At 43.3% G+C, this 13996-nt stretch overlaps 1 long non-coding RNA gene across 1 annotated transcript in view; it reads left to right on the plus strand.

Annotated features, from left to right (window-relative positions):
* The window catches only part of LOC309831201, a 59524-nt gene that overhangs the window by 17400 nt on the left and 28128 nt on the right, over positions 1–13996 (plus strand). The window lies entirely within an intron of this gene.

The following is a 13996-nucleotide window of genomic DNA, read 5'->3' on the forward strand; positions in this document are numbered from 1 at the left end:
ATTATTTTCAGGCCAGGATATCTTTTTGGAGGGAGGTAACAGGCAGGGATATTATCATGCAGATCTCCTCCCCATCCACTGGTGCAGGAGTGAGGGTGGGGGGAATGGAGAGGACCCACATGACAGATTACCACATTGGTGCTGACCAGAAAATTCCAAGCTGGTTAATTAAATTGCATTTCTGGTGAAGGTCAAAACTGCAATTAGATTAGGTATGAAATCTAGGTTTGGTACCATGGGCACTAGCACAAGTGATGCCATTTGGGGCCAGTGGTTTTTCTCTTTAACAATATATATTATACATATCACTATATGGAGAAATCTTTTATTTTCTTGACGTCAAAAATTATCTCCCACCCTAACCCCACCTCCTGGCACTGCCTTCCACAGAACAAGACCTAATTTTGTTTGGTGAAAACTTTTAGATATATCTTGTAGAGTGGGTCCAGCTGTATGCTGGTAAATGCTTAAGAACTAGCTTCTGGGGTGGGGGGGAGGTGGTGCTTTACAGTGTTCGCCAATTTCTGTGCTGTAAATGCTACAACCACGGCCCGTTTCAAGCTGCCACCGTGATTTCATTGAATGTGCAACTGAGAAGAAAAACACGCAGTTAGGTCTCTCAAGCCTGAGAAAGCTAGCTCCAGTGCCCATTCCCAGCCATTCTTGACAAATAATTGGATATTGAGCTGCTTTCTTTTTCAAAAGGGTCAGAGTACAATCAGCCATCTACTGAGCTTTTTCTCTTTTTGAGTGGGATAGGCAAGTTGAGAGCCAGAACTGAGTTCTTCCAGACCATTGAGGGGAATTTATGTTTTGGTGGGGAACAAAGACAGAGACAGGGAAGGAGAAGGGTGGGGGACAGGAGCCTGAATTTTTTTTTTTTTTTTTTTGGCTGCACCAGATCTTAGTTGCGGCACATGGCGTCTTCAGTTGCGGCATGTGGGCTTCTTAGTTGTGGCATGTGGACTTAGTTGCGTCACGCGTGCAGGATCTAGTTCCCTGACCAGGGATCGAACCCGGGCCCCCTGCATTGGGAGCGCGTGTCATGGTCCAAATGCGGGTTGGAAAAGAATTTCCAGACACAAGGCAGAATGTAAAGAAGATAGAATTTATTAGAGGGAAGGGCTGCTCCCAGAACAGTGGACTGACTTCCTATTCCAAACATGTGCTATTAGCCAGTTTTTATAGCCAGAGAACAAAGGAATGGTCCGAGGTGAAAATTTCATTTACTGATTGGTCGAGGCACATATACCTTCCTTCTATAGAGTGGGATTGGGACAGGGCAGATGCCTTTCCTTATTTGGGACAGGTCCCATTGCCCAGGTGGGCTCAGGAATTTCGTAACCATGGAAACATGGTAGGGAGGGTGATTAAGAGTCCAGTAGGGGGTGTGACGCTGAAACCTTTTCAGGCAGGGACGTCCTTTGTCCTTGAAGCACCACAGCTCGGAGTCTTGCTCACTGGAACACCAGGGAAGTCCCAGGAGGCTGATATTTAGAGAGGAAATTCCAGTGGAACATAGATGTTTAAAGGGAATTGCTGTGATGTTTGCCACGTGGTATGCAATGTCAGTCTTCTTCCACACCTTCTCCAAAAAATCTTCAGTAAAACTTTATCGCTCCATCATGTATAGCAGACTGGAACTGGTCTCCTAGCATTGCATTTAAACACTGAATGCAGCCTCAGAGTGGACCAAGGGTGAGAGCTCTGGTTACCATTGGGGGCCTTGCCCCACCTGGCCACATCCGATTATTTTTAATAATGAGCATTCATTATTCGAGTTGTCAGCCAAAAAAAATCTAAGTTACCTGCACCTAAGAATGTGGAGTTGACAGTTATCTTCTTACCTGACTCAGCAGAACATGGCATAGAGACCTTTGCACTTGCAAAAGGGAATCGAGTCCTGGAATGGAATATAAACCAGTGGGGTCTGTTTAGAAGAGTGTTTTGTTATAGAAAATAATCTCCCTAAAACTTCTTGTGTCCTTCCATTGTGTTTTTATTACAAACCTTTGGCAGAACCTCAAACATGCTAATAAGCCTCCCAAACAGTTTTATAAAGAGTAGACCCCTGTTCAAACTTGCCCTGTGGTGCAAGTTCCTGAGATCGTGCTGATCCTGTGGACTAGTAACCTGGACGGAAGGCATTCAAGTCTCTGGCATGTTCCTCCAATGAGGTGCAAATATGGATTCCTATTATTGCCAAGGTTCAGGGCCTGGACTAAGAAACTGACAGAGAGACAGAGACAGAGAGACAGAGAAAGAGAGGAGGGTGAGGGGGAAACACATCTTCATATCTAGCTATAGGTATACATTTCCTGGCTTTGGGTACTTGCTTTCTTTATGTCAGTGGTACCTCTCAAGTTCACCCTCTTTGTTGCTCCCGATGATGGATACTCCTGGGACTGGCACCCACCAAACCAGTCTGGGAGAGAGAGTGCCCGAGTTTGCAGCAAAGGCACAGGGACTTTTGCTCTCTGCCTCTATCAGTGTATTTTCTAGCTTCCAACCAACCACTCAGTCTTGACCAGTTCCCTTCTTTTTGCCTTCTAAAGTTTCTGCCTTTCTAGTCTCTGCATACCAGCCTAGACTGACACATAATCTTACCTGGGTCCCCAGCTGCAGCTTCAGGGTTCCATCTAATGCTTGCCGACTGGTTCCCACCCCCTTGCTAAGTTCCCTGGCTGTGGACGACTTCCAAGACTCCAGATCCCCAGCACGGCACTGATGGCTAATGTCACGCTATTTTGTATCCTTCGTCTCTCAAAGATTCTGTTGGCCTAATTTGTGCATCCAGAATGGGCAGTTGGAGTCAGTACAGTACAGAATAATGAGTAAAAAAGCACAAGGTTGGACAGCATATACACATAGAATGCAATGTGAATTGTGCCCCCTGAAGGAAAATTCCAGCGCTGCAGTCCACGTGAATGATTTCCCTTCCATTTCCCCAGGGTTGTGCAACGGGGGCTCTTACAAGCTGTATGACTCTGAACAAGTCAGTTCATCTCTCAGCGCCTCAGTTTCATCATCTATAAAAAGGAGCTAATATACAGTACCTATGTCACAGGACTGTTTTAGGGAGAAATGCTATGTAAAGGTAGCATAGTGCCTGGTACATTAAAAATGTTCTATATGAGTTAGTAGTTGTTATTTTCCAAGTATAAATACAATGGCCAACCTTCTTTAATCTAAGTTTAAGTTGCATCAGAGATGCTGTCTTTCTACATATTGGTGGGACCAGCAAGCAATACTCCTGGGTTGCTGGAAGTTTGGCTGGGCTGGGCTACAAGATCAAGATGGTCTCACTCAATATTTGGTAGTGGGGACTGACTGTCATCTGAGGAGCCTCCACATGACCTCTCATCCTCCAGTTGGCTAGCCCTACACCAGGACTCATGTAAGAGATACCAGAAAAAAAGAAAAAAAAAAAAAGAGTGATACCAGAAGATCTATTTTTTCCTCCCCTAAATGGTGTGGCATGAAGATATGAGATGTACTAAAAGTAGCAGAATCCAGAGCAGCCATAGGACCACTGGGTAGACTCTGGAGATGATGCCAATACTATAGGAGTTAGAACGGAGAGGCAGAACGAAAGACATGCTTGGTGACATTCTGTAAGCCACTGGATCAAGCCTTACCTGAAGGGAGCCCTATGTATAGACGTTGAGTTATGTGAGCAAATAGATAATAAATTGCCTGTAATTTTAAGCCATCTGGAGTTAGGCTGCAATCAAAAGCACCCTCACTGACAACTATCTCTTAATAAGAATAACCTGCTACTTCTTTAGGGGGTAAGAGATGGAGGAACATCAGGCCATGTGTCATTGAAGAGGACCCAACTCCCAAAGCAAGCTCTGCAGGCTCTCTTGGCACTTTAAGGGGTATTCACAGATCCTCCTTGAGCCCCTTCAGTTATAGAAACCCTATGTCTGCATCCTCCAATGGAATCTTTTAGAGTGTCCTACCTAAGCAAGAAAATCAATTTATGATTGACCGGAAATTTTCACTGTGATTTTAGTTAGTCTTTGAAAATCGTTCCTATAGTCCTAAGTGTGAAGAAGTAGGCAAGAACAAAGAAAGCTAGCGTCTTGGGGCTAATGCCGGGCTCTTAACAACCCACATAAAGCTCAGAAAATCATTTATTTTACATCTCTGGCCATTGATAAACACAACTCTCCTCTGTGTGATGTTGATCCAAAGACCCAACCTGCAGGATTCAGAAATGATTTGGGACTTTCAAAAGTGATCAGAGGAGCAGCTGAGCTTATGAGAGTTGATCAGGTAATTCACTTTATTCTCTTACTGCTGCTAACTTATGAAAAGGACGTGTGAGCTCCATTCTACAGATAAGGCCAACTGAGGCATGTGGTGGTGATTGACTGAGCTGTGACTTAACAAGACAAGCACTAGCAAGGGTGTTCACATTTAATGCTGTGAAGAGCTCTTAAATAACCTTTGTATATAAATTGCATTGTTATCCACCTGCCTAGGTGCCTAAAAATAGAACTGGAGTTCTCCTGAGGGGCCAGGAGGAGCAAAAAAAGAAGGAGGGAAGGAGGGAAGAAAGGAAGGAAGGAAGGAAGGAAGGAAGAAGGAAGGAAGAAGGAAGGAAGAAGGAAGGAAGGAAGAAAAGGCCAGGGACATTTTAGAATTATAAATCTAGGTCCCTGCAGGGACCTCATTAGTGACTAACTTTTAAGGAGTTATTAGAATTGTCCAAAAATGAATACTGACCCTTCCACAGTTCCATGGATAGACTCAAATACCATGAGCAACTATGCATATTAGCAGATGCCCACATGCCCAGAGTCTAAAGAAAATAAATCAAGAAGTTATCCTAAGAAACACATTCTTCCCCTTTATGAGCATTTTGTTCAGTTTAGTTCAACAAGCATTTACTGAATGCCTGCTCCATGCCCAGCACTGAACATTTCATTTCCATTCATACGATGGTCAGCTGTCACCTCATTTTCCTCATCAATAGAATACTGTGTTAGTTTCCTAAGGCTGCCATAACAGAGTACCACAAACTGAAGAGTTAAAACAATGGAATTTAATTGTCACAGTTTTGGAGGCTAGAAGTCCCAAATAAGAGCCATGTTCTCTCTGAAGACTTCAGAGAAGAATCTTTCCTGCCTCTTCCAGCCTTTGGTGGTGCCAGGTGTTCCTTGTCCTGTGGCCACATCACCCCAATCTCAGCCTCTGTCTTCACGTGGCCTTCTTCTGCATGTGGGCCTCCCTGCCTCCTCTCCTCATATTATAAAGATGCCAGTCCTTGGAGTTAGGGCCCAGACTAAATCCAGAATTATTTCATCTTGAGATCCTTAACTAGTTACATCTGCAAAGACTCTACTTCCAAATAAGGTCACATTCTTAGGTTCCATGTAGGCATGAAAAAAAAATTCTTTTGGTTGGGGAGGACATCATTTTATCCACTATAATGCTGTCTCACAAAAGCATGAGTGAGAAATGCCAATTTCACCAAAGCTTTTGAAAGGGACCAGGAGAAGATTTAGATTCAAGGTACCCCACAGCAGATACCTTGAAATCCCCTGTCACAGGTTGGGTTGCTGGAAAGCAGACTCTGAGATGAAGATTAGCATGAAAGGTGTTTATTAAAGAGTGCTCTTGGGACCCCAACCTTTGGGAAGGGACGGAAGGAAAGCAGGACTGGGAAAAGTTGAGCTGTGATGCAGTCACCCCAAAGGCTGGCCCTGTGAAGAACGCTGGAGCTGGGTTGGCCTTTCAGAGCTTTTTGGTCCCCCATCAATTATTGGTTATAGGAATGGGTTGAGACCTTGGATGAAGTGGCTCTCTTTAGGAGAGGTAGTCCTCATAGGGAGCTGAGAGCTGAGGACTGCCAGCCAGCAATACACCAAGCAGCTGGGAGAGTAAGTCCTTCATCCTTGAAGGGGAATCTGGACAGCGCATCACAGTACCTACAGCACTTCCGTACTCACTTCTCTCTTTCTGCAGCTGCCATCAGGGAGGCTTCCCTTCTTCTCCTGTCTCCTCACAGGGCTGAGGACCCCTCACATTCCTCACCCCCACTGAAGCTTCCTTCTCCAAACTTGCAAATGCAAACCCATCCACAAACAAAGGGTCTGAGAATTACCCCGAACTAAGAGTTACCTCCATATTAGAAGATATTGAAGGGGGAAATAAATAGCAACCAAGGAGGTGTTTGTCAATGTTGCTTATTGCATAATGGAATACATACTGGATTTTGAGTAAGAAGACACAGATTCAACTGCTAGCTCCACCACTAGCTGTGTACACTTGAGCAAATCACTAGTTAATGAGACAAGAGGGCAAGGATTGTGTCTGCTTTGTTTGTCACTGATTATGCAGAACTTAGGTTAGCGCCTGGCACGTAGCTGGCTTAGTAAATACATGAAGGAATGAACAAGCTTTGCCTGAGCTTTGATTTCCTTAGGATAATGTATTTTTTTAAATTTTATTGAAATATAGTTGATTTACAGTGTTATATTATCTGCTGTGCATCAAAGTGATTCAGTTATATATATATATTCTTTTTCATATTCTTTTCCATTATGGTTTATCACAGGATATAGAGTATAGTTCCCTGTGCTATACAGTAGGACCTTGTTGATCCAGCCTATATATAATAGTTTACACCTGCTAATCCCAAACTCCCAATCTTTCCCTCCCCCCTCACCTCCTCCTTGACAACCACAAGTCCATTCTCTATATCTGTGACTCTGTTTCTGTTTCAGAGATAAGTTCATTTGTATCATATTTTAGATTCCACATATAAGTAATATCATATGGTATTTGTCTTTCTCTTACTGACTTCCCTTAGTATGATAATCTCTAGGTCCATCCATGTTGCTGCAAATAGTATTATTTCATTCTTTTTTATGGCTGAGTAATATTTCCTTGGGATAATATTGAATTGGTAAAGAGAGGCGAGGTAATAATTCCCAAAGTATGGTCCCTGCAGCAGCAGCAGCAGCCCTGAGGAACTCGTTAGAAATGCAAATTATCAGGCTCCACCCCAGATGTGCTGAATCAGAAAATCTAAGGGAGGGGCCAGCATTTTGTGTTTTAACAAGGTCTTTTGTTGATTCTGATGCAGGCTCAAATTCGAGAACCACTAGCCTAGGTTATACCAAGGCAACAAACTCAAAATCTCAATGGCTTAATACAGCAAAGGTTTATTTCCTGCTCACACTAAATGCCCATCTTCTGTTGACAAGAGGCTCTGTTCATCATAGTCACCCTGGGATTCAGGCTGATGGAGCCGCCATCATCTTGAGAGCCATTGGTGGTCATGACCAAGGGAAAAGCTGTGGTGAATCACGAACTGGCTCTTCAAAGCCCCACCAAGCTATGCTGTCATTCCTGCTCACAATTCGTTGTCAAAAGCAAGTCACACAGGCACATCCAACTGGAAAAGAGTAGGGATTGTTGAGAAGATCAAGTTAAATAGCAAGTAGGGAAGCCTTTGGAGAACGGTTAAAAGCTATCGCAATTTAAGATTGTTTCTATTATTTCTACTCTTGGTATAAAAGGGCTGGCTCCCTGGCTGTTTTGCTTATTACCACCATTATTAAGCGATGGCTGACAATGGTGGCAAGATGGTGTGGAGTTCTGAAGCAGGAAGTCATTTATCAGATTTTTTTAAGATGCTGGCTTTGAGGAGACAAAATGATAGAAATGTATAAAAAACACAATCCGGGCTTCTTTGGTGGCGCAGTGGTTGAGAGTCCGCCCGCCGATGCAGGGGACACGGGTTCGTGCCCCGGTCCGGGAAGATCCCACATGCCATGAAGCATCTGGGCCCGTGAGCCATGGCCGCTGAGCCTGCACGTCCGGAGCCTGTGCTCCGCAACGGGAGAGGCCACAACAGTGAGAGGCCCGCGTACTGCAAAAAAAAAAACAAAAAAAAACCCACAATCCACACAATACTTGGCACATTGAAGGTATTTGATATGTTTTTGTTAAGCAAGTGACTTTTCCAACTATTTATACAAATTATTGTGATGATCTCACAGTGGCAAAGATGGAATTGGTTTGGAACAAGCTTTTTGTTTCTGGTCACATTAGATGTAGAGTTCAGATGCCTGGTTCACTGGACAGTGTACAGAAGTAGAACTCCATCCAGAGTTCAAATCCCAGCTCAGCTGCTTATTACCTGTGTAACCTGAAGTTATTTAAGTCTCTATGACTCTGTTTTCTTCTTGGGAAAAATAAGGATTATAATAATCCCTGCTTCACAGGGTTGTTGTAATGATTAAATGAAACAATACTTGTAAAATGCTTAGAACAGTACCTGCACATAGTAGGTACATAATACATACGTGTAAGCTATTGTATATTGTTGGTTTTTAACTTGGAGTAAAATCCAACCTCTATCAATAAACTACAAGACCCTGCTTGAACTCTGTCCACCTTCTCCCCCTCATCTGCCCCATTGCTCCTCACTGGCTTACCTCTCGAAAACCACACTGGCCTTTTTCTTCCTCAAATAAGCCAAGTTTGTTCCTGCCCCAGGGCCTTTCTACTTGCCATTCCCTCTGGCTGGGCTCTATCAGCAGGTCTGCAGATGGCTAGCTCCATCTTGTAGTTTATTTCTTGGTTCAAATGTGCCCTCCTATGGGGTGATCACACAACCCCAAATTAGCCACCCCTACTGATTTAGTTTTTCTCCCTCACTACCCTCGCATTATTACTCTTTGTAACCATCTTGTTCATCTGTTTACCAGCTATATGATGTCCTCTTCTTAAGAGCAGGGACCTTGAATGTCTCCTTCACCTCTGGAACCCAGACTTCTAAAACTAGGGCATTAAGTCACCACCCTATAAATGTTTGTTGAAAGAAGGACTCGGGCAGGGCTCTGCTTCCCTTCAGAGGTATTGGCACTGTACTCCATGAGAAGAAAATATCTTCTCTATAAACTTGAGATAACAATGAATTTCTACAGCAGAAATTTTTTCCACATTAAATAAATGGATCCAAAAATGAAGTGCTTCTGGGAGCCATGTGTGGAGGAAGTGCCGTTTTTTTGGGGTTTTTTTTTGCTGTATGCGGGCCTCTCACTGTTGTGGCCTCTCCCGTTGCGGAGCACAGGCTCCGGACGCAGAGGCTCTGCGGGCCATGGCTCATGGGCCCAGCCGCTCCGAGGCATGTGGGATCTTCCCGGACCGGGGCACGAACCCCTGCATCGGCAGGCAGACTCTCAACCACTGCACCACCAGGGAAGCCTGGAAGTGACATTTTTAATGAAGGGCTTACAGGGTCACCGTGCCAGCTGATCCACTGTGCAGCCTCACCACAGATGCCTGGCAAAATATTGTACTCACAGCCAAATTATTTTTGCATGTTAGTACACTAGAGCTATGTGTGATGTCCTAGCAATTGTGTGTACATATACTTTTGGGAGAAAAATAACATTTATTGTAGGTTTTAAAATTTTCTAATTTCAGAAGAATCACAAGCTCAGTGCAGAAATTTTAGAAAACAAAGAAAAGCGGAAGGCACAAAGAAAACACCAGTCTTCCAAACAGTGAAACAGTTCGATGTGTGTTTTTCAGTGTTTTTTCTGTGAATGTTTTAAAAACGAGTCTGTATCTGCTTTGGAGTTGTGTTTTTCCCTAGTGTTTTTCAGGCGGTGGTGTTAGCAGGATTTGGTGATTGATTGGATGTGGAGAATGAAGGAGAGGGAAGAGTCATAGATGATCCTGAGGTTTCTCCATTCATGACTTGTTGGATAGTGGTGCAAATAAGGACATAGGAGCAAAAGCAGATTTGGAGAGAAAAGCAATGTGTTCAGTTTTGGACCAGATGCATTATGTGGATACTGTTGAGTGACTAGATGGTCAGCTGTGCCATCAAGAAAGATGATGGGGCTGGTGATGGAGACCTGAGTGTCATTGGAACAAAGGCAATAGTCGGAGAAATGGAAATGGATGAGTTCACTCAGGGCCAGCTTCTCCATAGGCCCCAGCAGGCCCAGTCCCTAGTGCCCTCAAAAATGTGGGCAGAAAGTGAGTGAAGGGGTATGAACCTGTTAGAAATCAGGGAGAACCTTCAGTTACGTTACTACTGTAAAACCCCGGGAGCGGACCAGAGGGAGCCTCTGAGGGGAAGCTTGCTTTTTGCTGCCATCTGCTGGCTGTTATTGGAGCAGTTCCCACAAGAAAAAAAAAAATTCTACCCAACAGTTATGCAGCACCTACTGTATTCAAGGCTCTATGCCAGGCAATCTATAAATAATTCCCTACATTTTTATGTTCCTTTACCAATGATGGAGCATTTTCACATACAGTATTGCAACTTGTCCTCATAGCAATCCTGTGAGGGAGGCCCTGAGCACGTAAAATCATTCCCATTTTGCAGGTGAAGAAACTGAGACCCAGCCTGCACAGGCCCTTGCCACAGGGAAAGAGCAGAGTTCAGATGAGGCTGGAACCCACGTTATCTGACTCCTAGTTTGCTGGCTACAACCAAATTGATATTACTACTTTAGTTTTATTCTGGGTAGAAGGCAATAAATAAATAAATAAATAAACCCTGAAAAGTGACAAAGAAAAGGAAAATGGACCAAGAAGAGGGAGAAGAAAGAAATGGCATCTCTAAAGTTTTTTCCAGCTCAAAATTTATTAATTTCAAGTAATACCCCCAAAGTTTAAGATTTCAGATCAGTGAGAGACAAATAAGAATCAACTAAGATACCAATACTGTATTGTACAATTGAAAGTTGCTAAGATTTCTCATCACAAGAAAAAAAAACTTATGTGAGGTGATGGAGGTTAACTAAACTTATTCTGGTAATCATTTCACAATGTATACATATATCAAATCATTCTGTTGTACACCTAAAAGTAATATAATTTTACTTGTCAATTATAGCTCAATTAAAAGTAAATTTTTAAAATAGAGTAAAAAGGGGACTTCCCTGGTGGCGCAGTGGTTAAGAATCTGCCTGCCAATGCAGGGGACACAGGTTTGATCCCTGCTCCAGGAAGATCCCACATGCCGTGGATCAACTAAGCCCATGTGCCATAACTACTGAGCCCAAGCGCCCTAGAGCCCGTGCTCTACACTAAGAGAAGCCACCGCAATGAGATGCACGCACACCACAATGAAGAGCAGCCCCCACTCACCGCAGCTAGAGAAAGCCCACGTGCAGCAACAAAGACCCAACACAGACAAAAATAAATAAAATAAATTAATTTTAAACAAAAAGTAAAAAGAAATCAACTAAGTTCTTCACTTGAAGCTTAGCATTAGAAGGAACCCTGAAAGTCACATAAATTACTCTTCCTTGGAAAGCAAGTGTACTCTGTGTAGTGTCCTCCAGTCTTACTGTGCACACAAACTCCCTGGGGATGCAGCTTCTGATGCACTTGGTCTGGGGTGGGGCCTGAGACTCTGCATTTCTAACCAGCCCCCAGGTGATGCTGATGCTGTAGGTACACAGACTGCTACTTTGAGTCGCAAGGGTCTAGAGCAGAGGCCAGCAAACTTGTCCTGTGGTGGATGAAATATTTGAGGATTTGCAAGTTGTACAGTCTCTGTTGTGACTACTCAACTCCGCCATTGTGAATTCTCAGTTCTGCCATTATAGCACAACAGCAACCTTAGATAATACATTAAAAAATGGGTGTGGCTGGGTTCTGAAAAACTTTACTTATAAAAACAAAAGGCTTGCTGGATTTGGCCTTCAGACTATCGTTTGCCCACCCCTGCTCTAGATATTTCTATTCCTGGATGAGCTTTAAGTATGTAGAGAATGTGTTGGCTGCGTTGTATGTGGGGTACTGTCCAGTTGAGATTTCAGGTTCTTTAAAAAAATTTTTTAAATATTTATTTATTTATTTGGCTGTGCCGGGTCTTAGCTACAGCACGCAGGATCTTTGTTGCAGCGTGCAGCATGCAGGATCTCTGGTTGCGGCAGGTGGGCTCTAGTTCCCTGACCAGGGATGGAACCCATGCCCCCTGCATTGGGAGTGCAGAGTTTTAACCACTCAGGGAAGTCCTGAGATTTCAGGTTCTTAAACCCAAAGGCTATCACCATCACTCCACACTCAGTTGTTCCCATTCATTTAAGCCTTCAAACTGGGTATTGGTCTAACATCAGGTTTTGATAAAGTGGTAGAGAATTGAAAATAACATTACTAACACTTACATACTACTTGGTATGTTCCAGGCACTACTCTAAGTTCTTTGTGTATATTACCTATTTAACCCTCACAACAACCCTATGAGGAGGCACTATTATCATCTCTACTTTACAGATGAAGAAACTTAGTTAAGTAATTTGCCCAAAGTTGCACCAATAGTAATTAGCAGAGTCAGGCTTTGAATTAAGGTGGGCTAATGCCAGAGTCTACTCTTTACTGCCTCATTTTACTACTTCTGAAAAGAAGCAGCAAGTGGTACCATTAGTTGGGGTCAATGGGTAGAGGGAGGCAGTGAGTGACATGGAGAAAGATACAAAACCAGGAAGCTGAAAGCTAAATTATTTCCTGTTGTATAGTTTGCTGAGACCAGACCCTGTTAGTGGGGGTTTTCTTACATTCTATTTTGTCCTGCATTAAATTTCCTTAATGATAGTATATGACTATTATTTTCCAAGGATCAGAATAGAAATAAACCAAGCATGGGTAATTCTCACATTCAGTTGTATACTGAGCTATCCCTCTTTTTGCTAAAGTGTTTTAAATACTATCCTTAAAACAGAGTCCAGCAGAGCTTGGGAGAGTGAGTTTTCCAAGCAGTTTAACTGGACACTTTGAAAACTTTTACCTGCCATATTCAATGCTCTCCTCCCAATTTGGGAAAATAGGACTTCAAGTGTACCTCCCTATGCCAAGACCAGCCATAGAGTGTGCTGCCAAAGTTTTTCTGTCGAGGCAAGTCTTCTTGTTGAGACTTCTCTATATACAAAAATAAAGACCATGTCTGTTTGCATAGATCAGAAATTCTCAACTTCAGCACTATTGAGATTTTGGACCAGATAATTCTTCGTCGTGGGGAGCTGCTATCTGTGCATTGCAGGATGTCTAGCAGCATCCTGTCCTCCTACCCACTAGAAGCCAGTAGCATCACCCCAGTTGTGACAATCAAAAATGTCTCCAGACATTGCCATTATACCCTGGGAAGTCACAATCACCCTCAATGGAGAACCACCAGCATAGATCAGTGACAGTTTACAATTCAAGAATGCCTACCACCATCTGTTTGTGGGAGTATACGTTGGCACAAACCTTTTGAAGAGTGATTCTGAAAGTAGGCTTTGGAAAGCAATCATTAAAAATTCAAAATATTTGCATTTGGAAGGAAAGGGAAAGGATTTACTATTTATAGCTCTAGGAATATAAAAGATTCATTAGGAATAAAGGTTTGACAATCTATAAGACTTTATTTTCACTGAATGATAGGCACAGATCTGATGGTTGCCAGCTCCCAAAAATCCCTGAAGCAACTGTGTACATGAGAAGCCCTGAGTAATTGATCTGAGGTGTGGGCATCTGGCTTAATGGGCTTAGTTTACAGGTTATTTCCTGGAATACAGTGATTGGTCCACGGGTGGGCCAATCAGAGTACCTCTCTAGAGTTCTTCTAACTAATCTGAGTGGGCAGGGAGGGGAAAAGGGTATCTCTCCTCTATGATCACAAAGAGGTAAAGATGGGAGCCCAGCATTCAGTAGCCATGCCCGCACCTACTGAAGAAGCTGTTCTGAGAAAACGAAGCCAATACATAGAGAACAGCATGGGTGAGAGACACAGAGAATCCTTGCGATGTTCCAGTCTCGGGTTCCAGCCATCGCTGTGGCCAACTCCAACCAGGATGTTCCCATGTTTTCATTATGTGAGCCAATTTATTCAAGCTAATTCATGTTGGATTTTTTCTCTTGCAACCACTGGGTTTTGACTAAGGCATCTTAGCAAAGTTGTAAAGAGAATTCACATAATGACCAGGAGCACTGGTAAAATTTTCACTCATAGATGTACTGTGCAAACCAG

Source organism: Grampus griseus, assembly GCF_964374135.1.
Source record: "Grampus griseus genome assembly, chromosome: 12".
In the NCBI taxonomy this organism is placed as follows: domain Eukaryota; kingdom Metazoa; phylum Chordata; class Mammalia; order Artiodactyla; family Delphinidae; genus Grampus; species Grampus griseus.